The sequence below is a fragment of the Nicotiana tabacum genome, chromosome 11 (genome assembly GCF_000715075.1).
Source record: "Nicotiana tabacum cultivar K326 chromosome 11, ASM71507v2, whole genome shotgun sequence".
In the NCBI taxonomy this organism is placed as follows: Eukaryota; Viridiplantae; Streptophyta; class Magnoliopsida; order Solanales; family Solanaceae; genus Nicotiana; species Nicotiana tabacum.
Window position 1 is genome coordinate 162,498,126 of NC_134090.1, and position 25,778 is coordinate 162,523,903.

General features: G+C 41.2%; 1 long non-coding RNA gene and 1 pseudogene across 1 annotated transcript; one reads left to right on the forward strand and one right to left on the reverse strand.

Annotated features, from left to right (window-relative positions):
• Positions 1-24,811, forward strand: part of LOC142166107 (uncharacterized) — a 38,787-nt pseudogene extending 13,976 nt beyond the window's left edge.
• Positions 18,135-22,590, reverse strand: LOC107791411 (uncharacterized). The gene is made up of 4 exons (XR_012696852.1): positions 22,391-22,590; positions 22,226-22,280; positions 21,072-21,219; positions 18,135-18,426 (listed from the first exon to the last, which is right to left on the reverse strand). It is a non-coding gene; the product is annotated as an uncharacterized LOC107791411 (long non-coding RNA).
• Positions 24,812-25,778: the final 967 nt, after the last annotated feature.

The following is a 25,778-nucleotide window of genomic DNA, read 5'->3' on the forward strand; positions in this document are numbered from 1 at the left end:
AGCGTAGCCAAAATCAGACATTCAAAAGCATGGGACACATGACTCGACTGATACTGATTAAACAGAATTATACTTCGAGGAATCAGTTAGTCAGTACAAATTTGGAATACAACCAATGCACATGCCTTATCAGAATAGGAGGGGGGGATTCAGACAAACACAGAGGTTCAAGTAAAATGGACAAACAAAAGTTGATAAAATTAAAACAAATATGAACAGACTTTTAAAACAAATCACACGGACTAAAACAAATAAAGGAAAGAAAGCAGACTCACCTTAAAACTTGAAAAGTTAAAAGTTGAACTCGGATTTGGACAGACCTTTCTTAAGGCTGAACGGACTTTAATCGAAGTGTTTCTCAGATGAGAAACACTTCGATTAAGGTCCATTAGACCTTAATCTCTTTGGCTCGGACGGACATGGGCCAGTGATGAAGAACTACAAAGTTCCAAAACTCAGATCCGGGATTCATGCTTCCCTGGTTAGATTCGGACCAAACCAAGTATGGTTTGGTCACGAGGGGGGTCTGGGGAGTGTCTGGTGTGAAGCTGGGGTTAAACTGTGTAGATAGAGTTTTGACTCGAATCTTCAAATGAAGATTCGAGAAGGTGGGGAGGGATTCGAACTACATGGTTAACAGATCCATGTTCAGGAAGGCAAGGGGATTCTAGGGTGTTAAGGGGAAGGTCACCGGCGTTCATGCCGCCGGTTTTCATGGTGGGGGATACAGGGGCGGCTCTAGGGTTTGAAGGGGATGAGGTTGAAGACGGAGGCTGGGGTATTGGATAGGGGGGGCAGGGTAAGGTTATGAACTTATATAGTTAGTGGGTGGACGGATCTCGACCGTTAGATCAATTTAGATCTACGGTCTGGATCTGATGGTTAAGTGGAACGGTGTCGTTTCAAGTGTTGAGGGTTTGGGTTCGGTCCGGGTGTAAACGGGTCGAGTTCCTCAGTGGGTTGTAGGGAAGTGATCTTGGCCGTTGATCAATCTGAGATCAACAACCCAGATCACACTGGACTAAAACGTCGTCGTTTGGACGTCCTAGGTATCAGGTGGTGTTGGACCGGGCAGGCCTGGGTTTTGGGCTGTTTGTTTGGGCCAATTTTAACAAATTGGCCCAAGTCCGGAAGGGAAGGGACCTTTTCTTATTTTTTTCTTTTTCTTTTATTATAAAAATACAAAAATAAGTAAAATCAAAAAAAAAAATAAACACCTAGTACAATTATTTGCACACACACTAAAATAATTCAAAACAGGTAAAATTAAACAAAACAAAATCACGGACAAAGATGCTTGTTTATGCTTTTCCTTTTTTTAACGACCGGATTATGGTTCGAATTACGCCTGACACACATTTTGTATTTTAAATAATAACTAAGAAAAAAATAAAAATGGGCAGAAGTCACAAATAAATCAACAAAGTGCCGCACAGAAATCTGAAAATTGTACAGCAGGGCCAATTATTATTTTTTTATTTCTTTTTGGAGCGATTGTCGTGCGAAACAAAAATCACGTGCTCACAGCTGCCCCTCTTTGTTCGGAAACACGAAGAGTTTTCGTGCAAATATAAAGTGAGCGTGTATGAGCGATTTTTGCCTATGGACCACTCCGTATGAATGTTTTTTTTTTGAAAGATCTGACCGAATCTTGCTTCAAAGATTTCCTACATATCCTGGGCTAAACAGGAATCAGGTCAATGTAGTTCGAGAAGTTTTGGTAGCTGGGACTACCATGGGACTGCAATGCTTGCTGCTACTGCTGCTGCTGTTGTCACTGCTACGTCACTGACCGCCTTATTACAACCAAATGAAAATTGGAAACTGAACTAACTACTTATATGCATGTCAACTGCTAGTTACAAGATTCCTATCTATGATTCTTTTACGACTTGATCTTGGGTCTTAGCTGATTCTGCTTGTAGACTCCGATCTGAATCTTGATGCTTGCGAGTTGCGGCGACTTGTTTAACCTCTGGGATACTGAGTGAGACGCGATTGGCAGGGTTCAGGCCCTTAATTAAACGTTGGAGTCAATCCTCCTTGCATTTACTCCGATATCTCGGGACATTTTCTCTTTTTTTTTTCTTTTTTTCTTCTTTGATTCCGAACTGGGATTCATCTCGTGGGTCATTTCGATCCATGTGGCTCGAGGTCAGACCTGCGGGAGAAAACAAACGAACGAAATTTTCTGCCCCAGTTTCACTAGGAAAATTTCGTTAATTATTCACCAGGAAGTTCATAAAATTGATGAAAGAGGATATGCATGCTCAGTTCAGGGTTGGAGCCCTAATACCGACTAGCTGGGGAAAGGTTCAGTTTAGGGTTTAAAACCCTAACGCAGAACAAAGGAAGAATTCAGTTTAGGGTTTAAAACCCTAATGCTGACTAAAAGGAAAATTCAGTTTAGGGTTTAAAACCCTAATGCTGATTGCATGAAAATAGCTCAGTTTAGGGTTTAAAACCCTAATGCTGGCTGAAAGGAAAAAGTTCAGTTTAGGGTTTAAGACCCTAATGCTGACTAAAGGAAAAAGTTCAGTTTAGGGTTTAAAACCCTAATGCTGACTAAAAGAAAAATTCAGTTTAGGGTTTAAAACCCTAATGCTGATTGCATGGAAAAGCTCAGTTTAGGGTTTAAAACCCTAATGCTGGCTGAAAGGAAAAAGTTCAGTTTAGGGTTTAAAACCCTAATGCTGACTAAAAGGAAAATTCAGTTTAGGGTTTAAAACCCTAATGCTGATTGCATGGAAAAGCTCAGTTTAGGGTTTAAAACCCTAATGCTGGCTGAAAGGAAAAAGTTCAGTTTAGGGTTTAAAACCCCAATGCTGACTAAAAGGAAAATTCAGTTTAGGGTTTAAAACCCTAATGCTGATTGCATGGAAAAAGCTCAGTTTAGGGTTTAAAACCCTAATGCTGGCTGAAAGGAAAAAGTTCAGTTTAGGGTTTAAAACCCTAATGCTGACTGCATGGAAAATTCAGTTTAGGGTTTAAAACCCTAATGCTGATTGCATGAAAAAGCTCAGTTTAGAGTTTAAAACTCTAATGCTGGCTGAAAGGAAAAAGTTCAGTTTAGGGTTTAAAACCCTAATGCTGACTAAAAGGAAAATTCAGTTTAGAGTTTAAAACCCTAATGCTGATTGCATGAAAAAGCTCAGTTTAGAGTTTAAAACTCTAATGCTGGCTGGAAGGAAAAAGTTCAGTTTAGGGTTTAAAACCCTAATGCTGACTAAAAGGAAAATTCAGTTAAAGGTTTAAAACCCTAATGCTGATTGCATGAAAAAGCTCAGTTTAGAGTTTAAAACTCTAATGCTGGCTGGAAGGAAAAAGTTCAGTTTAGGGTTTAAAACCCTAATGCTGACTAAAAGGAAAATTCAGTTTAGGGTTTAAAACCCTAATGCTGATTGCATGAAAAGCTCAGTTTAGAGTTTAAAACTCTAATGCTGGCTGAAAGGAAAAAGTTCAGTTTAGGGTCTAAAACCCTAATGCTCACTAAAAAAAATTCAGTTTAGGGTTTAAAACCCTAATGCTGATTGCATGAAAAAGCTCAGTTTAGGGTTTAAAACCCTAATGCTGGCTGAAAGGAAAAAGTTCAGTTTAGAGTTTAAAACCCTAATGCTGACTAAAAGGAAAATTCAGTTTAGGGTTTAAAACCCTAATGCCGATTGCATGAAAAAGCTCAGTTTAGAGTTTAAAACTCTAATGCTGGCTGAAAGGAAAAAGTTCAGTTTAGGGTTTAAAACCCTAATGCTGACTAAAAGGAAAATTCAGTTTAGGGTTTAAAACCCTAATGCTGATTGCATGAAAAAAGCTCAGTTTAGGGTTTAAAATCCTAATGCTGGCTGAAAGGAAAAAGTTCAGTTTAGGGTTTAAAACCCTAATGCTGACTAAAAGGAAAATTCAGTTTAGGGTTTAAAACCCTAATGCTGATTGCATGAAAAAACTCAGTTTAGAGTTTAAAACTCTAATGCTGGCTGAAAGGAAAAAGTTCAGTTTAGGGTTTAAAACCCTAATGCTGGCTGAAAGGAAAAAGTTCAGTTTAGGGTTTAAAACCCTAATGCTGACTAAAAGGAAAATTCAGTTTAGGGTTTAAAACCCTAATGCTGATTGGCTGGGGATAAAGCTCGAGAATACTACACGATCTATTTTTGAGTTTTCTTGTTTTAATAGAAGATAAAAGGGAGTTTTGCGGGAACTTACCTTTTGAGTGAATTCCTTATTGCCAAAATGTTTCTTGTACCCGTGTACCTTCTTCTTTGGGCGACACCCGCTTCTTGCATGGTTGTCTTGGATTATTCCTATTTCAACTTTTCAGACAAAGAACAATTGTTAGTTCGGAAACGACGGTTGGTTCGGTGACCTTGATCGTTCCCAATTGCTTTGTTGCGTCTCTATTTCTGTTGCGAAGTCCCGCCAATGATTTGATTCGGATGGCGAAACTTTTAGACTGCTCAGGCTTGTATTTCCGGATTCTGTGATGACTTGCTTCGTAAGGCATTTTTTTTTGTCCCGTTTTGCTTGGGGATTTTATTGGAGGTATTTGTGGGAATTTGTACAAAAAGGAAGCTCTGTGGGGAATATTTACAAAGTGGATTCTTTGTGTGGATTTTTGTACAATGGGGCATGCTGGGGATTTATTTCAAAGCGGGATTTCTAGGATTTGTTGGGGTAAGCTTGCTGGGGAATTTTTACAAAAGGACTCGCTGGGATGTGCTGGGGAGATTCCATTTTTTTGTTTTTTTTTGTATATTGCGGAGACTCTGTGGGAGATTGTACAATAGGAGAGACTCTGTGGGGATTTGTACAGGGGGAGACTCTGTGGGGATTTGTCTGAAGGCGGACTTGCTGGGGAAGATTTCTCTCTTTCCTCTTTAAACACCATCAAACGTCATGATCCATCAGGCTTGGGCAATCGTACCAACGAAACGAGGCGCCTTCCTTCATGAGACGGGATTCCGTGCAAACAAACCTGCCACCTGTCCTTTCCGGTGTATCCTGAACTTGGGGTTAAAACACAAAAGGGGTTTGAGGAGAAAACAAATTTCGGGAAGGGAGTGCCCTTTTCGGGACAAGAAAAGACCTATCTGAGGAAGATAACGCTGGCTTTAGATGACATGACATGCTCTTTGGACTGGACGCCTGATATTCCATGAACTTGCGTTTCTCTGAACCAGAACGGATCTGTGATTCCAAACCTGTTGGAACTTTGCCGAGACCTCCTTGGGGTGGAGTCATTCCTTTTCGGCCAACAGCGCCCTTTGCGGGTTTTCGCTGGCTGACCTCTCTCATTTCTCTTCCTGTCATTGCTTGATAGCACTCTTTGCGAGTTTTTTACTAAACAAGCTCTCTCATTTTGGTTTCTCTACTCCCGTCGCCTCGTGGTGCCCGAAGGTTTTCACCGCCGAGACTCTCTCATTTTATTTCTCTCAATTCAGAGTGTGTCGGTTTCCATTCGTGGTGCTTATTGGTTTCCCACTATCTTTGGTAATCGATTTTAAGGCTTGTACTTGGTAAAAAAAAGTAGCTGATACTAACTTCCCAACTGCTCGACGTGCCCCGGTTTCAATTTCAGGGTGAATGGGATTTTATTGTTGGTGTGACTGAACCTCAGGGAGAGGCTGCCTACGTATCCTTTCGGAATCAAGTCAAACGTAGTTCAGGCCTCAATCAATGTTTTGTTTTGTTTTCTTCTTTTTTTTTTGTTTGTTTTGTAAGTGGCTCAAAAATTGGTGGAGAGAATTGGGTAGCGTTTGGGGAGTAGTGGGGAATAAAACCTTCGCCATTTCCAAACGTGTCAGGACCACTGAAGTATGATTTAGACGTAATACCTCTTGACTGCATCTGCATTTACTGCTGTGTCGGGGTCATTTCCTTCGATATCACCTAAATACAATGCTCCTCTTGGCAATATTTTCCTTACGATGTATGGACCTTTCCAATTTGGGGCAAACTTTCCTTTTGCTTCTTCACGATGCGGCAGAATACGCCTCAGTACCAGCTGACCTACTTCGAAACTCCGGGGTCGGACTTTCTTGTTGTAAGCACGGGCCATCCTTCGTTGGTATAATTGTTCGTGACAAACTGCGGCCATTCGCTTTTCATCAATCAACGTCAATTGCTCCAGTCGAGCCTTAACCCACTCGCTGTCTTCGATTTCTGCTTCGACAATGATTCGAAGCGAAGGAATTTCTACCTCTGCCGGTATTACAGCCTCGGTCCCATAAACCAAAAGATAAGGAGTCGCTCCCACCGATGTGCGTACCGTAGTGCGGTACCCTAATAGTGCAAATGGTAACTGCTCATGCCACTGTTGGGAACTTTGGATAGTCTTCCTCAAAATCTTCTTGATGTTTTTGTTTGCTGCTTCCACGGCACCATTGGCTTTTGGCCGATAAGGAGTGGAATTCCTATGCGTTATCTTGAATTGCTCGCATACGTCTCCCATCAAGTGACTGTTCAAGTTTGCTGCGTTATCTGTAATGATAGTCGCAGGAATACCGAAGCGACAGATAAGATTTGAGTGTACAAAATCCACCACAGCTTTCTTAGTGACCGACTTGAGAGTGACAGCTTCTACCCATTTTGTGAAGTAATCGATGGCAACCAGTATAAACCTGTGTCCATTCGAGGCCTTTGGTTCAATTGGTCCAATGACGTCCATGCCCCAAGCGACAAATGGCCAAGGTGCGGACATGGGATGCAGTTCCGTGGGAGGTGCATGAATCAAATCACCGTGCACCTGACACTGATGACATTTCCGAACGAAGCTAAAGCAATCCTTTTCCATGGTCATCCAGTAATAACCTGCTCGAAGGATTTTCTTTGCTAAGACATACCCGTTCATGTGAGGTCCACACACACCTGCGTGCACTTCGTGCATGATCTTTCTCGCTTCCTCGATATCGACACATCTTAGGAGATTGAGGTCCGGGGTCCTCTTATATAACAATTCACCGCTTAGAAAGAAACCACTTGCATGTCGCCTAATGGTCCTCTTCTGATCTCCAGTAGCGTGCTCGGGGTATTCTTGTGTCTTCAGGAATTTCTTGATGTCATGGTACCAAGGCTGCGTATTTGATCCCGCCTCGATTACACTGCAGTAACCGTGTCTTTCCTTGATTTGGATTTCCAAAGGATCGACGTGGGCGTTGCCCGGGTATGGTAGCATTGAAGCCAAAGTAGCAAGTGCATCTGCCAGTTCATTGTGACACCTCGGAATATACCTGAACTCTATTGATGTAAAGCGCTTGCTGAGGTCCTCCACATGTTGTCGGTATGGGATAAGTTTGACATCCCGAGTTTCCCACTCGCCTTGAGCTTGCCGGATGATCAGGTCAGAATCTCCCATAATCAGTAAGTCTTCGACATCCTGATCGATTGCCATATGCATGCCCATGATGCAGGCTTCATACTCAGCTGTATTATTTGTGCAAAAGAAACGAAGTCTAGCTGTGGCGGGATAATGCTGACCGGAAGGCGAGATCAAAATTGCCCCAATCCCTACACCCTTGGCGTTCACGGCTCCGTCAAAGAACATCTTCCAAACATGAGCTTCCTCCGAGATCACTTCTACGGTGTTTACCTCTTCATCTGGAAAGTAGGTATCCAATGGCTGGTATTCCTCATCGACCGGATTTTCGGCCAGATGATCTGCTAATGCCTGGGCTTTCATTGCCGTGCGAGTGACATAAACTATGTCGAATTCTGTAAGCAAGATTTGCCATTTAGCCAGTCTCCCAGTAGGCATTGGTTTCTGAAATATATACTTCAAAGGATCCAACCTGCTTATGAGGAATGTAGTGTGGGCTTGGAGATAATGTCTCAGCTTTTGAGCAACCCATGTGAGAGCGCAGCATGTCCTTTCTAGCAAAGTGTATTTGGCCTCGTAGCCGGTGAATTTCTTGCTCAAGTAGTAGATTGCTTGCTCCTTCTTTCCGGTTACGTCGTGTTGCCCGAGGACGCAACCGAAAGAGTTCTCCAAGACAGTCAGATACAAGAAAAGTGGCCTCCCTGGTTCTGGAGGGACCAAGACTGGGGGATTCGAAAGGTATTCTTTGACTTTATCAAAAGCTTCTTGACACTTAGTTGTCCATTTGATCGCCGCATCTTTCCTTAAAATCTTGAATATGGGCTCACACGTGCTTGTCAGCTGGGCAATGAACCGACTGATGTAATTCAACCTGCCCAACAGACTCATCACGTCCTTCTTTGTTCTTGGGGGAGGGAGATCTCTGATGGATTTTATCTTAGTTGTATCTAGCTCGATTCCTCTCCTGCTTACGATGAAGCCCAAAAGTTTGCCCGACGGAACTCCGAAAGCGCATTTGGCTGGGTTTAGCTTCAAGTCATAATTTCTTAGCCTATCGAAGAATTTCCTCAAGTCTTGGATGTGATTATCCTGCGTCCTGGACTTGACTATCACATCGTCCACGTACACCTCTATTTTCTGATGCATCATGTCATGGAAAATGGCAGTCATGGCCCTCATGTAAGTAGCCCCAGCATTCTTCAGACCAAATGGCATGACCCGGTAACAGTAGGTGCCCCAAGGCGTGGTGAAGGCAGTTTTCTCGGCGTCTTCTTCATCCATCAATACCTGGTGATACCCAGCATAACAATCTACAAAAGACTGTATCTCGTGTTTGGCACAATTGTCAACGAGGATGTGGATATTGGGCAGCGGGAAATTATCTTTAGGACTTGCTCTGTTCAGATCCCGGTAATCTACACATATTCCTGTCCTTTTTTGGTACTGGAACCACATTCGCCAACCATGTTGTATACTGGACTACCCGAATCACTCCTGTTTTCAGTTGCTTGGTGATCTCCTCCTTAATCTTGTCACTGACCTCAGTTTTGAACTTTCGTTGCTTTTGTTGAACTGGAGGACAATCAGGATGAATCGGCAATTTGTGAACCACTAGATCAACACCTAGTCCCGGCGTGTCATCATATGACCAAGCAAACACGTCTTTGAATTCAAAAAGAAGTTGAATTATCGCCTCTCGCGTTTTCTTGTCCGTGTGAATGCTTATCTTGGTCTCCCGGGTTTCTTCCGGGGTTCCTAAATTTACCGGTTCAGTGTCATTCAGATTTGGCTTAGGTTTATTCTCGAAATATTCCAACTCTCGGTTTATCTCCCTAAAATCCTCTTCCGCATCATATTCTGGTTCTGGGTTCATTAATTCGTAGTTAAATAACTCATTGTGATCTGGGCGTGAAGTCCGCAAGCATGTCATATTTAAAGCCGCATTATTAGGACTAAAAAGGAAGATAAAAGAAAAAATGATAAAAATCAGAACAAAAGAAAGAATAGGAAAGCAATGATGATGATTTTTTTTTATATTTTCTTTGGAAAGTTGGAAGACAGCAATGTTTACAACTAGGAATTCAAAGCAACAATAAAAAGAAGAAAATGTTCAAGTTATGTCCCGGAGATGACTTGTGACACAGGAAAGGTGGCAGGACAGGTCTACCCGGACTTCCGTCTAGTCGGGAATGGCGTAGCCTCCCAGTTTTGAAGTTGGGCGCTCGGCCCCATGTACAGCATCTCAGCAGTGCTTGTGCCTTCACCTGGTTGAACCATGTGGACCTCGTAGAGCATCTCTCTCATTGCCCCACATATCTCCTCGATTTCCTCAGCTGTGAAGACCTCATCATCTTCTTCTTCAATGTACCTCGGCCTGATGAAAGTCGCATATAAATCCGGCAGTGGTTGAGGTAACTTCCAACCCTCATTTTTCCTTTTCTTGGCCAATTCTTCGTCCGCTGGAGTAGGTTTGAAACCTAGTCCAAAAGGTTTCTTGATGATTGTCAAAGTAATAGGTTCTGTTATTCCCTGAAGGGTTCGTCCAAGCCCCTTCCCTGGCCTAAATCCGTGCCGGATCATCTCTTTGGCCACCATAAACGAGGCGTTAGACAAGAAAGGCTGGGGGTAAGGTATTCCCTCTTCGTGCTGCTCTGCCAGTACAATCTCGGAAGCTTGATAGACCGTATGTTCACTTCCTTCTCTTGGTTCAAGGTACGGGATGGATGGGTCCCGATAAATGGCATGCTCATCTTCCCCGTGGACCACGATCTCTCGGTCTTCGTACTCGAACTTCACCATCTGGTGAAGAGTGGAAGGAACGGCTCCTGTCGCATGGATCCAAGGTCTGCCAAGGAGAAAATTGTAGGATGTGTCCATGTCGATCACCTGGAAGGTTACTCGAAATTCGACTGGTCCTATGACCAACAACAGGTCTACTTCTCCTATGGTGTCTCTCTTGATGCCGTCGAAAGCTCTTACGCAGACGTTGTTGGGTTGGATTCTTCCGGTCCCAATTTCCATCCTTTGTAGCGTGGAGAGCGGGCAAATGTCAACACCTGATCCCCCATCCAATATTACCCGCTTGACATAATAGTCTTCGCATTTAACTGTTAGATGCAAAGTTTTGTTGTGTGCTGCTCCTTCCGGGGGTAAATCATTCTTGCTGAAAGAGATTTGGTTGACGGCGAAGAATCTTTCCATCATCCGCTCTAGTTGCTCCACCGAGGTTTCAACTGGTACATATGCTTCATTCAGGGTTTTCAGCAGGATCTTTTGATGCTCGGTTGACCTCATCAACAATGACAGCATGGATACTTGCTCAGGGTATTTGCGCAGCTGATCTATTACTTCGTAATCCGGCATTTTCATTTGTTGGAAGAACACTTCCTCTTCTTCAACACTCACAGGCTTCTTTGGAGGGAAGCGCCTTTGTGTGGCGTTGTTCAGTTCTTGGGTATTTGAATACCTTCCAATGAAAGTATTTTCTGGAAGTTCTCCCATGACCTCTTTACCTTTGTACATCACCAAAGTCTTTTGATAATTCCACGGCACTGTGGACGGGTTGGTCATTGGCTTTTGTGGCACGCGTCCGATAACCACTGGCTCACTCAGACGAGGTGGTTGAATCGTCCCCCGGACCACATAGGCCCCTTTTGGCACGTACATAGGTTTTGTCTTTTTGATCCCGAAGTTCTGCGCCTTCTCAGCTCGACCTCGCGGTATGTAAAGAACTTCATTTTTTACAGGTACCACTTTGTTCTCTACCTTCTTTTCAGGCTTGTTCTTTATATCCTTGACCTCTTCCCCCTTTTCTGGTTTCTGGTCTATTTCAGGCCTCTTCCCCGTGTCGACAATGGCAATTATGGCTTTCAGAGCAGGGTCGAACTCTTTGTCTTCACAAATCATTCCAATCAGCGGCCCATTATTGTGAGCGGGCAATGGATTGTTAGTCACATTTGGGATCTCTTCGTCCCTTAGCACTATTTTCCCCTGCTCTATCAAATTTTCGACCACTCTTTTCAATGACCAGCAGTCGTTTGTATCATGTCCCTCGGCTCCTGAATGATAGGCGCATCTGACTCTGGCTTTGTAAGAAGGCGATGTTGGGTTTTGCCTTGTTTGGGGAATTGGTTGCAAGAAACCCAACTGGACTAGCTTAGGGAACAACGTAGAGTATTGTTCACCGATGGGCGTGAATGTCCGCCGTCGGGGTGGCTCCTGGGGGCGGTAGTTATTCTGCGGGGGTTGTGGGTTATAGTGGTTGCGGTAAGGAGGCTGATTTCTGGGAGGTGGAGCTGGGCCTCGGTTGGCTTGTTGTGGTGGATGGTTATAAGGTTGGGCATTCATGACCATATAAGGTTGATGAGCATATGCCACATTTGAGTGGGGGTAGTAGTGTTGTGGGGCTCTTTCCGGAAAATGGGGCCTGGGATGACGATACTCCCTTGCTTCAGAGGCTGCCATAGTCGTTTCTTCCTTCTTCTTCCCCCTCGTCGTTCCTCCAGACCCGCTTTGGACGGCCTGGGAAGTTGCCCTTATGGCTGCTTGACTCAGAATCCTACCTGTCTTCAACCCATTTTCCACCATCTCTCCAATCTTGATCGCTTCCGCGAATGGCTTACCCATGGCCGACATCATGTTTTGGAAATAGTCAGACTCTTGAGCCTGGAGAAAGGTAGTGACCATTTCCACTTCGTCCATGGGAGGTTTCACTCTCGACGCCTGTTCACGCCACTTAATAGCATACTCTCTAAAGCTCTCCGAAGGCTTCTTCTTCAAATTCGACAGAGAGTTTCGGTCCGGCGCAATGTCGATGTTATACTGGAATTGTTTTACAAAATCTCTGGCGAGATCATCCCATATATGCCATCGGGACATTTCCTGATCCATATACCATTCCGAAGCTATCCCTACTAGACTTTCCCCAAAGTATGCCATTAGCAGTTCTTCTTTTCCGCCGGCTCCCCGCAATTGGTTGCAGTATTTCTTAAGATGGGCAATGGGGTCACCGTGCCCATCGTATTTATCAAACTTGGGGGTCTTGAAACCCGTTGGCAGGTGCACGTGAGGGAACATGCACAGGTCGGAGTAAGAGACGCTTTTTTGTCCGCTCAATCCTTGCATATTCTTCAGACTTTGTTCAAGGCTTCTCATTCTCTTGGCAATCTCATTTTGTTCTGCAATTCTGGGGTTCTGATCCTGCCCAGGTGCAAGCTCGCACTGAGGCGGTAGAGGATTGGTACTGGTAGCGAACCTAGTTGGTTCCATTGAGAACGATGGTGCTTGGAATGTAAAAGAGGATGAGTCAAAGCTTGGCTTGTACGTGGTGGGCTGTGCCGTAACCGGGCAAGGCGATGCAGCAAAGATGTTCATGCTTGCATCAGTGGCTGACATTCGGGGATGAGGCTCAGAAGGTGATCCAGCAGAGAAGGCGGAGGTGGCTGGGTAACCAAATGGGGTAGCAAGATAATTTATGGGGACATTAGACGTTCCACTTGACCTGGAGAATAATTCAGGGAATCCGGGGACGACACTTGGTGGCTCTTTCCCATTATTCCAATCGTCCAGCATTTCCAGCATGCGAAGCCGTAGGATTCTATTTTCCTCCGCAGTTGCGGATTCAGGTGTAAGGACGGCTGAGATTGAGCTCTCCTCAGAAATAGGGATCGTTTGCAATGGAATTTCTGAAGACATTTCCACACTTCTTTTTGACCTGGTGAAGTAAGTGTGAGTGCTGCTTCTGGCCCTAACAACAGGTAGTCGAACACTTCTCCTTGACCTCGTGAAATATGAGTGCGAGGCCAGACTTTCACCAAACCAACCGTCTTTTCAAAAACCCTGGGAACAACTCAATGACAAACGCACGGTTAATTTTGTAGCAAATAACATATATTTAATCTCACGTTGGGCATGATGCATCTATACAGTTAAGTGGATTACTATATGTTTGCTACGAGAGCATGCATCATTCCGGCATTTTTATTAGTTTTCTTTTTTTTTTCTCTTTTTTTTCCTCTTTTGTTTTTCTTTTATTTATTTTATTTATTTTGCAGTAAAAGAAATGCGACCGGATCCGATGAGGATTGCCTACGTATCACGATGCCTACGTGAATCAGATCATTACGTAGTTCGAAAAACACAAATGAGCGTGAAAGAAGCAAACTCTTTATTATTGAAGCAATCTATTACAAACTACATTCTGCAAAAGAAAAAGCAAATTTTGAAAATAAACCTAGACTCAAAAAATAGACTAAAAAAATCACCCTGATGGAAAAACAAGCAGAAGATGCTAAGATACAGGCTTGACTTATGAGTGCATTATGGTTTTGAAAATTGGTGTCCGCGGGGCATCGTTCGGCCTTGCCGCGGTCCTAGGTGTGAGATCCCTCTCAAGTTTCTCCAGCTCATGCATAGTCTGCTTGACATAACCTATTACTGCCGAGAGGACGGTAACGCTGGACATGTTCTCACATCGTAGACATCGTCTGGTGATGGCGCGGGCAATGGCCTTGATCCTATCTCTGGTTTGCTTCTTTTCTATGAGTAGGCGTTTTATCTGATCGCTACATATCTCGAATACTTGAGTATCTTGTATATGCTGATGCTTCAATCGCCGTACTTCCAACTTCATCCGGGCCATTGAGTCGTACCAGTATCTGCTCTCAATTTGGAAATCCTTGGCCTGATTAACTGCTTTGATCTCAAGTGCAGCCATCTCTCTCTTTATCTTAGCAACAGTCTTCTCGTGGTCGCCTTCCAATTGATTCAGGTATCTGCGATGCTTATCTGCTCTTGTATCCCACTGTGCCCTGAGCTCTGCTATGATGTTTTCAGATTTCTCCAAACCATCTCGCCATTCCCTGATTTCACCTTTTAACCTTTTTATCAGCTGCTCGTCTGATCGACGCCTTGGCTGTTTATCTGCATCCAACCTTATCTGTTTGATCTGGGCTCTGAGCTTTTCCTTTTCTTGAATTAACCTGTTCCGCTCTCCCAGATTGGTAGCAACTTGCACGTTGTGTTCATATTTCAAGTTTTCCACTTGTTGCTTCAACCTGCTGATTTCGGCGCAATAGCCTCTTTCTTTTGCTGACCAATCCCACTGCTTTTGTGATGATTCGGTAAAATTCCGGATGTGGGGTCTCTTAGCTGGCCTTTCATGCTCAAGTTCTCTTCTGTACCATGCAAGGTAACCTGGCGCCGTTTCTCCTTTGGCTCGATCCCGCACGCAAGTATCTGATTTCAAATATTGACCCTCATTCCAGATTTGGCGAATCTTTGCTTCTGGGAATTGTCCGTTAGGACTTATCTCAACTACTTGAGCGCTAAGATCTTCCTCATGAGGTACTGTCTGGCATCTTCCGAACTGTCTCAAAACTCGGCATGGCGCGTAAGGTTGAATGCTCTTAAGCCCCATCAGTAAGAAATGAGTTTTAGCTGCAGACATATATAGGATCTCATCAACAGGCAACCATCCTAGCGTCCATTGTATTTGGTTGGCAGTAAGAGCTTGAAGGAACGAGGTCCATGCCGGGACTCCTTTGGGCAAAACGATCTCTTTGGTTCTCGTGTAAGATTCTTCTATGCGGGTCTTTTCCGGGGAACCATGGCTTAAAATCTCGGAATGATGGCAGAGGTGCTCGGTCATCCATATCTGTAGGAGCAAGTTACAACCTTCGAAGAAACTTTCCCCAGCTTTACAAACTGTAAGAGCCCGAAAGATGTCAGATACCACCATTGGCGCGAGAGTACTGTCACTTTGCGTGAGTAAAGTGCTGACGACCCCAGATATCTTCAAATCAATGTTTCCATCTTTCCTTGGAAATACCAGAAGGCCCAGGAACATTATCATGAATGCTACCCGTCTGTGCTCGTCCCACCTCTGACGAACTCCTTTGCTGCACAGTTTGTTGATTGGATTATTGAATCCCCCTTCATGATCGTACCTATCATATATGAAGCATGGAGTACAGAATCCGGCCGCCAGATCCGGGTTGTGGACTGTTCTAGGTATTTTCAATGAATCCAGAAACCGATGCACCGTGACGACTCTCGGGGCGACCAAGTATTTTTCCCTCAAGGGAAGATCAGTATTCCCGATGTATCCGGCCATTTCTTCCAAAGTCGGGGTGAGTTCAAAATCAGAGAAATGGAAAACATTGTGCGCCGGGTCCCAAAAGGTAACCAAAGCTCTTATGATATCTCCCCGAGGCTGGATTTCCAATAATCCCACAAGACCTTTCAGATATTTCTTGACCTCATTTTGTCCTTCAACACCTAGATCATTCCACCATAGCCGTAATTTGACAGGGATTTTGGTCATTATTGAAAAATGTTCATTTTGCATCGTGCTCATCCTGCACATTTATTAAGGTGATTTTAACAAAAATGACTGACTCAAAAAAATATATATATATATATTTTTAGAGGGGATCAAGTTTGAACACGGCCTTTAAACACTCCGGGGACGAAGATTTTAAGGCTGTGTGGGTCTATCGGACAAAAATGCTAAACAAGACCCAAAGGTGGCTATTTATGCAAAGTCAGCCTTTCGGCGTCCCTTTCGGGAACATTCGGCTATTTATGACAAAACAACGTCACCCGACTTATTTATGACTCTTTAACAATTTGAAATGCATTTTTTTTTGATTTTGGCTATTTTAGCAAAATGGGGGGTTGAACCCGACGAGGGTTGCCTACGTATCTCACATCCGGTGAGAATCAAACCGGCGTAGTTCGGGCATATCATGAATAGAGAAAATCAAATAAACCTAGAAATCAAGAATAAGTATTTTTATTATTTTTGAAAAAAGATAAAAGACTAAAGAAAAATATTTTTTTTAGGCAATATTCGGACTATTAGTCTGAATTTATAAAAAGGGGTACTACAAAAGAAACAACACATTTTTTGAATTATGAATTTTCCATTTTTTTTAAAAATAAATACCCTTTTTTTTTTGATTTTGAAAGTGATAAAAGAAAATTTTTATATATTTTTTTTAATAACTCTCAATAAAAAGACAGTTTTTTTTTCTTTTTTTTTAGAAAAAATTCCGGCAAGGTTTTGACACTACTTGGACATTGGTTTTATTTTTCCAAAATAAGTGATTATCTCCCTACGCTGCTATTTTCCCTTTTTCTCTTTTTTTTTTTTTTAGAAACCGGTCAGCATGCAGATCTGAAGCAAGTAAATGCGCAAAACAAACAAAATGTAGCAGGATGGTCTTTTCATTTCAGGTTGCCTGTCCTAGACGGACCCAACCCCTGTGTTGAGCCCCCTAAGTCAAATGCAACATGATGCAAATAAACGTTCCTACTAGGGATCCGGCATGAAGCTTCGTTATACTAGGTTTAAACCTTGGTATTTGTTCTAGACTGTGTACCCAAGCGGACAAACTCGAGTCGAGGAGGGGGCTACGTACCGGGGACCCGGGAGATCGTCCGGCTTTGTAACTTGTCCGACCTCTTTCTTATTTCAGGTATTGACACTAACAGAATAAGGAGTCTCGACCAGCGAGCTTCTCCCCGGAGGTAAGAAGAGAAAGGTTTCGGCACAGTTTATATACAGTTTAGATAATATCAAAGCGGTAAAAGACAACATTTAGCACGTTACACAAAAACATGTAATAAAGATCAGATAATAAAGTCAAATATAACAATTAATCTAAGCTCGAATTCTTGAACCCTGAACCAGTGGTTCTGGGTTCACAAGTCCCCAGCAGAGTCGCCAGAGCTGTAACATCTCCTTTTTGCGCGCCCGGCCCCGAAGGGTTAAATGCGCGGGTGGAGTTTTTCCAATTTAAGTGACAATATTCGAAATGAGATTATTTATTTAATTCGGAGTCGCCACTTGGGAAAGGTTTGGCTTTTGGTGTCCCAAGTCACCGGTTTATCTTGAATCCCAAATCGAGGAAATTTTAGACTTTTCCAAATGAAGTCTGCGAACCAGAAATTCTAAGTAAGGAATTCTGTTGACCCGAGGGAAGGTGTTAGGCACCCTCGAATCCCGTGGTTCTAGCACGGTCGCTTAAATTGTTATAATGGCTAAATATCTGATTTAAATACATGTTATGACTTCCGTGCTTTTATTAAGTTTAAACCGCTTTTATCATTGTCACTTATTTTTTATAGAATTGCAACGTCGTGAAAATGCATCTCGAACCACGTCACAATCAATGCACCCGTGATCGTCGACACATTTGGACTTCGTTGAGATTTGGATTTGGGTCACATCAATGTGCACCCGAATTTAAGAATATGATTTAATTAAGCTGCGCCTAAAGAGTCTAACGCGTTATTATTTGTAGAAGGCCATGAAATTTATTAAATGGCCTATCCTGAATTCTAAATAATTATCATGGTTATTTATTGAGGGCCCCGCAATTTTGCATCTTTATTTGGCGAGGCTCATCTCTATTTTAGAAAGGATGTCCTAAAGTGGCTATATTTCTAATGCATTTGTCTCTAAAACTAGAAGAAAAGGTACATGCTAATTTAACTATATGCTTTTGCCTAATCCGGATTCTTACCAATTCCTGATTAATTATTTACAAAGTAGAGAAAACACTACTCTTCAATGGAAAATTGTTTTAGTTTGACAGAGGAAATCCGCTTATTCTAATGAACTACGACACTTAATCCGAACAAACATCTTTAGGTCAAAATTAGATTAACTTGCTTAAACAGGGTTAATAGAATTCCTTATTGAAGAATACTACCGATAAAAAACTAATCCTGTAAAGGCCTAAAGAAATCGAAAACCGGGCACTTCAAAACCACATTATTTTAATAGCCATTTGCCCTTACTTATTCAATACATGCTGAAGGAGTGAATTTAATTTTTAACAATCACATTAAATAATTTCACATTCCAAGAGTTCCATTTACATTCTGTATGCCACTAAACGAATCGAACACCACAGTTCAAATCAACAAGTACAAGCTTAATAATGTATTCTCTATCAGCTATAAACTATAATTTACATAAACTTAACAACATTTATGAAAAGGCAGTCAGTAAACGGGTGATTATAACTCCTTCAAATCTTTCTATTCATGCTTTTTCAATGTTACATTCAGCTACACCAATGTGAGACTTGAGATGTGTACCTGGAAACAAACTGAAAATGCCAAAGAGAAGAGGAAGAAGATAGGGAAATCAGCAACAGCAGGAAGCAGAATAGCAGTAGCAGCAGGACAGAAATGCAGCAGCAATAGTGAGCAAAATAGCAGCAGCAAGAACAGGCTCGAGTGCAGAAATGCAACTATGGCCGATAGAAAAAACAGTAGCCAAATGACAGCAACACCCAGTGGAGTAGAATCAGAACTCCAGACAGACCAAACCAGTAGTAAACCAATGAAAAACACTCGACTAGTAGACACAACTGGAACTTCAAAGAATCAGAATTGATTTGGACAAGTTGAACAACTGAAACCCAAATAATAATAAGAGGAAACAGTTTCTGGTTGTTGATTGTACACCTTCTATCTCTTAACCTCTCTCTATCTGTGTTTTCCTAAAATCAGTTCTATCTTTTCTCTTCTATCCTCACGGTGTATGTCCTCTCCTTAATACCAGGTGGTATCCTTTTCTCTTTTGCTCTCTTCTCTGTGTGTGTGTTTTTCTTTTTTAGCTCTCAAGGTCCAGTTTGTATATCTCTCTTTTCTAACCTCTAACTCTCTGGGTCTCTTTTTTTCTCAGATCTCCTCCTGTTCTGTATGTCTATATCCCCCTTTATAAGCCTCAAAATTATCTCTTTTAACAGCCTGTTTTTCAGAATATCACAGTACCCCTCCCATGTGCCTTTAACCTTTTCAGGTTCCAATTAGTTGTTTAAGTATTAACAAAGCCCATGATATTCCCTGGCAGACTCTCCTTAAGTAATTTTTATTATTTTTGAGGTTAAAGTAGAGTATGGGCAGCAGAATGTAGCTGACAGCATATGCTGTCAAATTATTTAAAACTTAACAAAGACCTTTATGCAGGCCACAGGTCATGCACAAAGCACATGAGGTGCACCAATGCACATGTTGTGCACAAGTGCACATGCCCTCCAATTCAGCATTTAAACCAAGCATCCTTTTTACATTACTGATCCAAATCAACAGCTATAAGTAAACAAAACTGGTTCTTAATTGATTCAACAAATGCTTAGCAGAAGTAAGTCGATTTGTTATTGTTCGGACAGTTGAAACTAATTGACGACACATGTCGACTCGACTATATTAGCATTAACATACACAAGCCTAGCCAAAATCAGACATTCAAAAGCATGGGACACATGACTCGACTGATACTGATTAAACAGAATTATACTTCGAGGAATCAGTTAGTCAGTACAAATTTGGAATACAACCAATGCACATGCCTTATCAGAATAGGAGGGGGGGATTCAGACAAACACAGAGGTTCAAGTAAAATGGACAAACAAAAGTTGATAAAATTAAAACAAATATGAACAGACTTTTAAAACAAATCACACGGACTAAAACAAATAAAGGAAAGAAAGCAGACTCACCTTAAAACTTGAAAAGTTAAAAGTTGAACTCGGATTTGGACAGACCTTTCTTAAGGCTGAACGGACTTTAATCGAAGTGTTTCTCAGATGAGAAACACTTCGATTAAGGTCCATTAGACCTTAATCTCTTTGGCTCGGACGGACATGGGCCAGTGATGAAGAACTACAAAGTTCCAAAACTCAGATCCGGGATTCATGCTTCCCTGGTTAGATTCGGACCAAACCAAGTATGGTTTGGTCACGAGGGGGGTCTGGGGAGTGTCTGGTGTGAAGCTGGGGTTAAACTGTGTAGATCGAGTTTTGACTCGAATCTTCAAATGAAGATTCGAGAAGGTGGGGAGGGATTCGAACTACATGGTTAACAGATCCATGTTCAGGAAGGCAAGGGGATTCTAGGGTGTTAAGGGGAAGGTCACCGGCGTTCATGCCGCCGGTTTTCATGGTGGGGGATACAGGGGCGACTCTAGGGTTTGAAGGGGATGAGGTTGAAGACGGAGACTGGGGTGTCAGATGGGGGGGCAGGGTAAGGTTATGAACTTATATAGTTAGTGGGTGGACGGATCTCGACCGTTAGATCAATTTAGATCTACGGTCTGGATCTGATGGTTAAGTGGAACGGTGTCGTTTCAAGTGTTGAGGGTTTGGGTTCGGTCCGGGTGTAAACGGGTCGGGTTCCTCAGTGGGTTGTGGGGAAGTGATCTTGGCCGTTGATCAATCTGAGATCAACGGCCCAGATCACACTGGACTAAAACGTCGTCGTTTGGACGTCCTGGGTATCAGGTGGTGTTGGACCGGGCAGGCCTGGGTTTTGGGCTGTTTGTTTGGGCCAATTTTAACAAATTGGCCCAAGTCCGGAAGGGAAGGGACCTTTTCTTATTTTTTTTCTTTTTCTTTTATTATAAAAATACAAAAATAAGTAAAATCAAAAAAAAAAATAAACACCTAGTACAATTATTTGCACACATATTAAAATAATTCAAAACAAGTAAAATTAAACAAAACAAAATCACGGACAAAGATGCTTGTTTATGCTTTTCCTTTTTTTAACGACCGGATTACGGTTCGAATTACGCCTGACACACATTTTGTATTTGAAATAAATAACTAAGAAAAAAATAAAAATGGGCAGAAGTCACAAATAAATCAACAAAGTGCCGCACAGAAATCTGAAAATTGTACAGCAGGGCCAATTATTATTTTTTTATTTCTTTTTGGAGCGATTGTCGTGCGAAACAAAAATCACGTGCTCACAGCTGCCCCTCTTTGTTCGGAAACACGAAGAGTTTTCAGTTCAACTTCATCAGGTTGTGAAGGCCTTTGACTCTCATCGTCCAAGGAAATAGCATTAGTAGATGAAGTTGGTAGATTCTCTTCAATTTGAGATGCCATGATTATCTAGTAAAACAAAGACAAGAAATATCACTAAAAACTGATATTTAGTATATGCCCCATCGACAAGAAGATCTATCTCATTCTCCATCAACAAAATTTAATAACCAAATGTCATATTCCTAGAACCTACTCACTTTTGTGTCAAAATAAACAATCAAACAGTAGTTAAGTGATTGATTTGGACAAGATGATATCTGAATTTCACCAAGCATAAGTTCCATGGTACAGGTTTTCCTTGACATGTACATCGAATCTGCTAGTATTAACTTATATTAACAAAATATTTGGTAGGAGTATTTAGATATTCCAAGTACTGTGTTAAACAAAGTAGCAAAAGATGGTATCCATCTACAACAGATGATCTTATATTTAAACTAAGAAATTTGATGATATTATCTATGTGAATCGGATTCTTTTACAATACATTGTGCAAATTCCCTGTGTTACAATGGAGTTCCTATAGGAAACATTTGGAAGTAGAAAACAATTTATTTTTTTTCATTTTATGCACTCCAGGAAGCCATAGCAATATGGCACTAAGAATGAAACAAGCCCGCCATGCCAATTCTAACAGCCCAAGGAGAAGCCATAGCAACGCTATTAGTTCTTGTCGAAGGAGAAGCCAAGAATTATTTTCTAAAAGACTAAAACTACCCATCGTTTGTTTCCTTTCCAAATAATTACTCACACTACCAAAATAAATTGGAGGATCCACCAAAATTTTCCACAAATGGGATAGCTCAAACAAAGATTTTCGACCAAGTCTTATTCCACACAGATAAATCACAAAGCAGAAATAGAAGAAACCTGGTAGTTGAGTAACATTATGCCAGGATTAAGGTACAGAAAAAGCACGTATAGTACTGAACCCAGCAATCAGATAACTCTCTATGCATAGGCAACCCACTATATCAGTGACAAAATTAAAAAAAAAAGGGCAGCCCGACACTAATCTCCCAACAGAATATAGAATCAGAGAAACCAAGTAGCAACAAAATCGAGTCCGAACCTGACAAATAAAGACCGGTAGACCTGGTCTAAGGTAATTCTTCTCCAAAAAAGGTCTGTTGATCAGTGAAACACCATTACTAGGCCGGAAAAGACCAGTGGTCGTGACAAAATGAATGAAAATTATTAGAGAAAAAAGAGAACTGTGTACTTATTAGATATTTACCTGGATTTACTGGAGGAAGAAGAATCGAAGAAGGTTTGAGGAAGAAGAATCGCAGATTCGCAACAGTTCAAAGAGGAAGAAGAATCGCATGAGAGATTGAAAGTTTTTGACTTCTGAGTTTGGAAATTAGGTTTTACGCTTTTAGCATTTGGGATTTAAGATTTGGGGGTACGTGGGTCTAACTTATTTTGACCCGACCCAGCTATTAACCCGCATGAGAGATTGAAAGTTTTTGCCCTACCCTGCCCTATTAAAATTTTTTAAATATAACAATTTGCCCTGCTGCTCTGCCCCGCCCTGCCCCATTAAATTCTTCCCCTGCCCCGCCCTATTTGAGATTATCCCTGCCCCGCCCTGCCCCAATTGTCATCCCTATGAAGAAACAGTTGATTGGAGGTTCGTCTCTTCTTTATATACTTTTAGCTTTCTAATGATAGCCAACAGATTTGGCACAAGCTTTACTGAGTAATGTTACATATGCTTAAGTTGGCAACTAGAATAGTTAATCAAGTTTATCATAGACAAATAATATTGACCGGACAAGTTGCTGTGTGGAGCATGAATAAGGTGGATAATTCGAAGACTTGTTTCCTTAAGATTCTTAACATACTTTGGCTTTCTACTAACACACTGCAGTTCTCTACAGTGCCAGAGAACGTGTTGTTCTGACGGAGAAACTTATGGCGTGTAAAGTTTTGTTTCGCTTAACTAGTAAGTTCAAAGAAAAGATCTTTCCATGGATCGATCAGGTTGGTTGTGAAGCTTGTGTTTTTTTAATTCTGCATATGCCTTTTGTATTCAAATTTGACATTATACAAACGTTATTTGCGCAGATTTCTGACATATTGATACCGCTTGTGACATTTCACGACGGAGATACTAGAAACATAGCTGTTTCAGGTATCTGCTTTACTTGAAAAGGCCGTTTCCTATTATTTCATTCTCCCTATTCTTTGATTTTATTTTTCGCTTCTAATATGGATTTTTCTGATGACTAATTGTTGTCCAAGCCATGCCGAAGTTGTTGCTGTTAGTAAACTGTATTTGTAAAATAATTCTGGAAATATAAATAAACATAAACAGAAGTGAACAACTAAATAATAGAAAACCAGTTCGAACCCACTGAATTCATAGTGTTTCCTTAAGAAATTTAATCCCCTTCTAGTACCCAAGGTTATGGATTATTTCCTCCCAGGATAGAACGAATTATACACTGGTGTAGTGGTACTTCAAACCCCAGTGTTTCAGCGAACACAAAGTTCGGTAGCAAATCACACTTACTATTGTTTTGTTTGATGCTAAAAGTATGCAGAAGAAAGAGGAGAAACTCAGAAAATCGTAGTGAAATTCTGAGCAGAATAGTGTTGTATTTATAGCCAAAGTTGGGCTGAAATCTAAAAAGGTGCAACTCTTCAGAATGACTGTTTCTGCAAAACGACCACAGCATAAATGTCATTACATAAATGGCTATTTACTCAACAATAAAGAGGGAAAATTGAAAAGGGTAGTTAATTTTCTGTTACCAAAACAGAAAAACGGATTGGATTTAATATTAATATTCTGTTATTAAAACAAATATTTAATAACATTTCTGTTAATATTTTACTCTTAACAAATAAATTTGGTCCAAAAAGTTAATCAATCAATCATTTGACCGAAGCCGAAGCAGAAGCCGAGCGAGCGACGACAGCGCGAGGCTTGCCTTCTTTTCAACTCTTTAAGACAACTCTTTAAAACAACTCTTTAGCCGAAGCAATTGCTTATATACCCATAAAAAAACCTCTTCTTCTTCAATATGGGACATTATATCACAGTTTATAATACAGGTGCTGAAGGCAAATGTGACTCAGCTGGAAACAGAAATCATTAAAAAGGTCTGTAGGAACCATGACCTCCGATTACTAATGACAGAATTTTCCAGTATTTCTGTAGCTTTACTAATCCTTTTTTCGGTACAGGTTGTAAACTACTTCCGCATATTGATCAAGATATATAAGGAAAGCTCCTGGATTTTCGTGGACGAACTTTTGGAATGTATAAAAGATATGCTGGTAAATTTTCTTCATCAATAAACACAAGGAAATAGGAAGCCCTTTACCTCTAAAATATACTACTAGTAAATCATAAGGTTGAGGTCATAAGTTCTTTTTCATAACTTGATATGATCTTCATGCACGGAAATGGCGCGACAGCAAAAGAGAAGCAAATCGCACACTTAACCTCCAATGAAGTCTCTCTGAAATGTGAAGGAGCTACTCTTAGGTGACTTGTTTGATCCTGATTAAATGGAAACAAACATTCTTCGCGTCTGCGTATTAACATATTTTTTAAATAGGTATTCTCGTAAACATCTTCCACTGATGTGAATATATCAGAATGAATATTTCTTCAGTAGCTTAAATCAGGGCAGCATGAAACAGAAGAAAGGCCCAATGTTATATTTATCTCTCATCTTTATCTATTCGCCTTACGAATAAAATACAAATTCAAACATAGCTTATTGATAACTTTTTCAGTTACAGAATATGTCCATTGAACAATACATTTGCATGTGACTTATTTTTGTGGCTGTAACAGCCTTTATTTTCTTCATCTGTTGGTTACATATATGTTTATATTGTGAGTGACATCCTAAAATTACTTTAGATGTGAAGAAAATTCTGCAAAGAAACTGATAGTCTGATCCTTCTAATCTGGTTCAATTATATTTTACCATTGTCTAAACTATTCATATTCCAAGTAGTCTAACATTTATAGTAGTTTAGCAGTTTATGATTTCTCACAGAATAACATTTCTCAGGTTGTAAGCGACACCGAGAATGTGACAACAGAGGAAACCAAGCGACGAATGATGGAATTCAAGAATCTTATGTCCTCTATACCGTTGCGGAAGCCAAATGTATATAGTGTGAATGAGTCACAACTGCTATACCAAAAATTATGACAGTCACCAAATAATAAATAAGACAATAAAACAACAATAAAAGGAACACTAGAATTTACGAGGTTCGGCCAATTTTTGTCTACTTCCTCGGACACAACCAATATTTTATTCCACTCCAAAATACAAGTGAAATAATACTAAAGAGAGAAGATACAAATACCTTAAGAAGATAAGAAGGCAAATGAGAAGTGTGTTTAAATCCTAAACATTAGGCCTTCTTTTATAGGGAAAAAATCCCAACCAAATATGTCACCCACCGATGTGGGACTTTTGACATTTTCAACAAATCTCCACCTTGGCAAAACTTCACATCTTCAATTTTCTCTTAATAACAAATTTAGCTGTGTCTTCATCTTCAATCTTCAGTGTTCAACAATGTTGATCAAATCCAAACAATGTTGAAACTTGACCGCAGTCACCACCTTTGTCAGCATATCAGCAGGA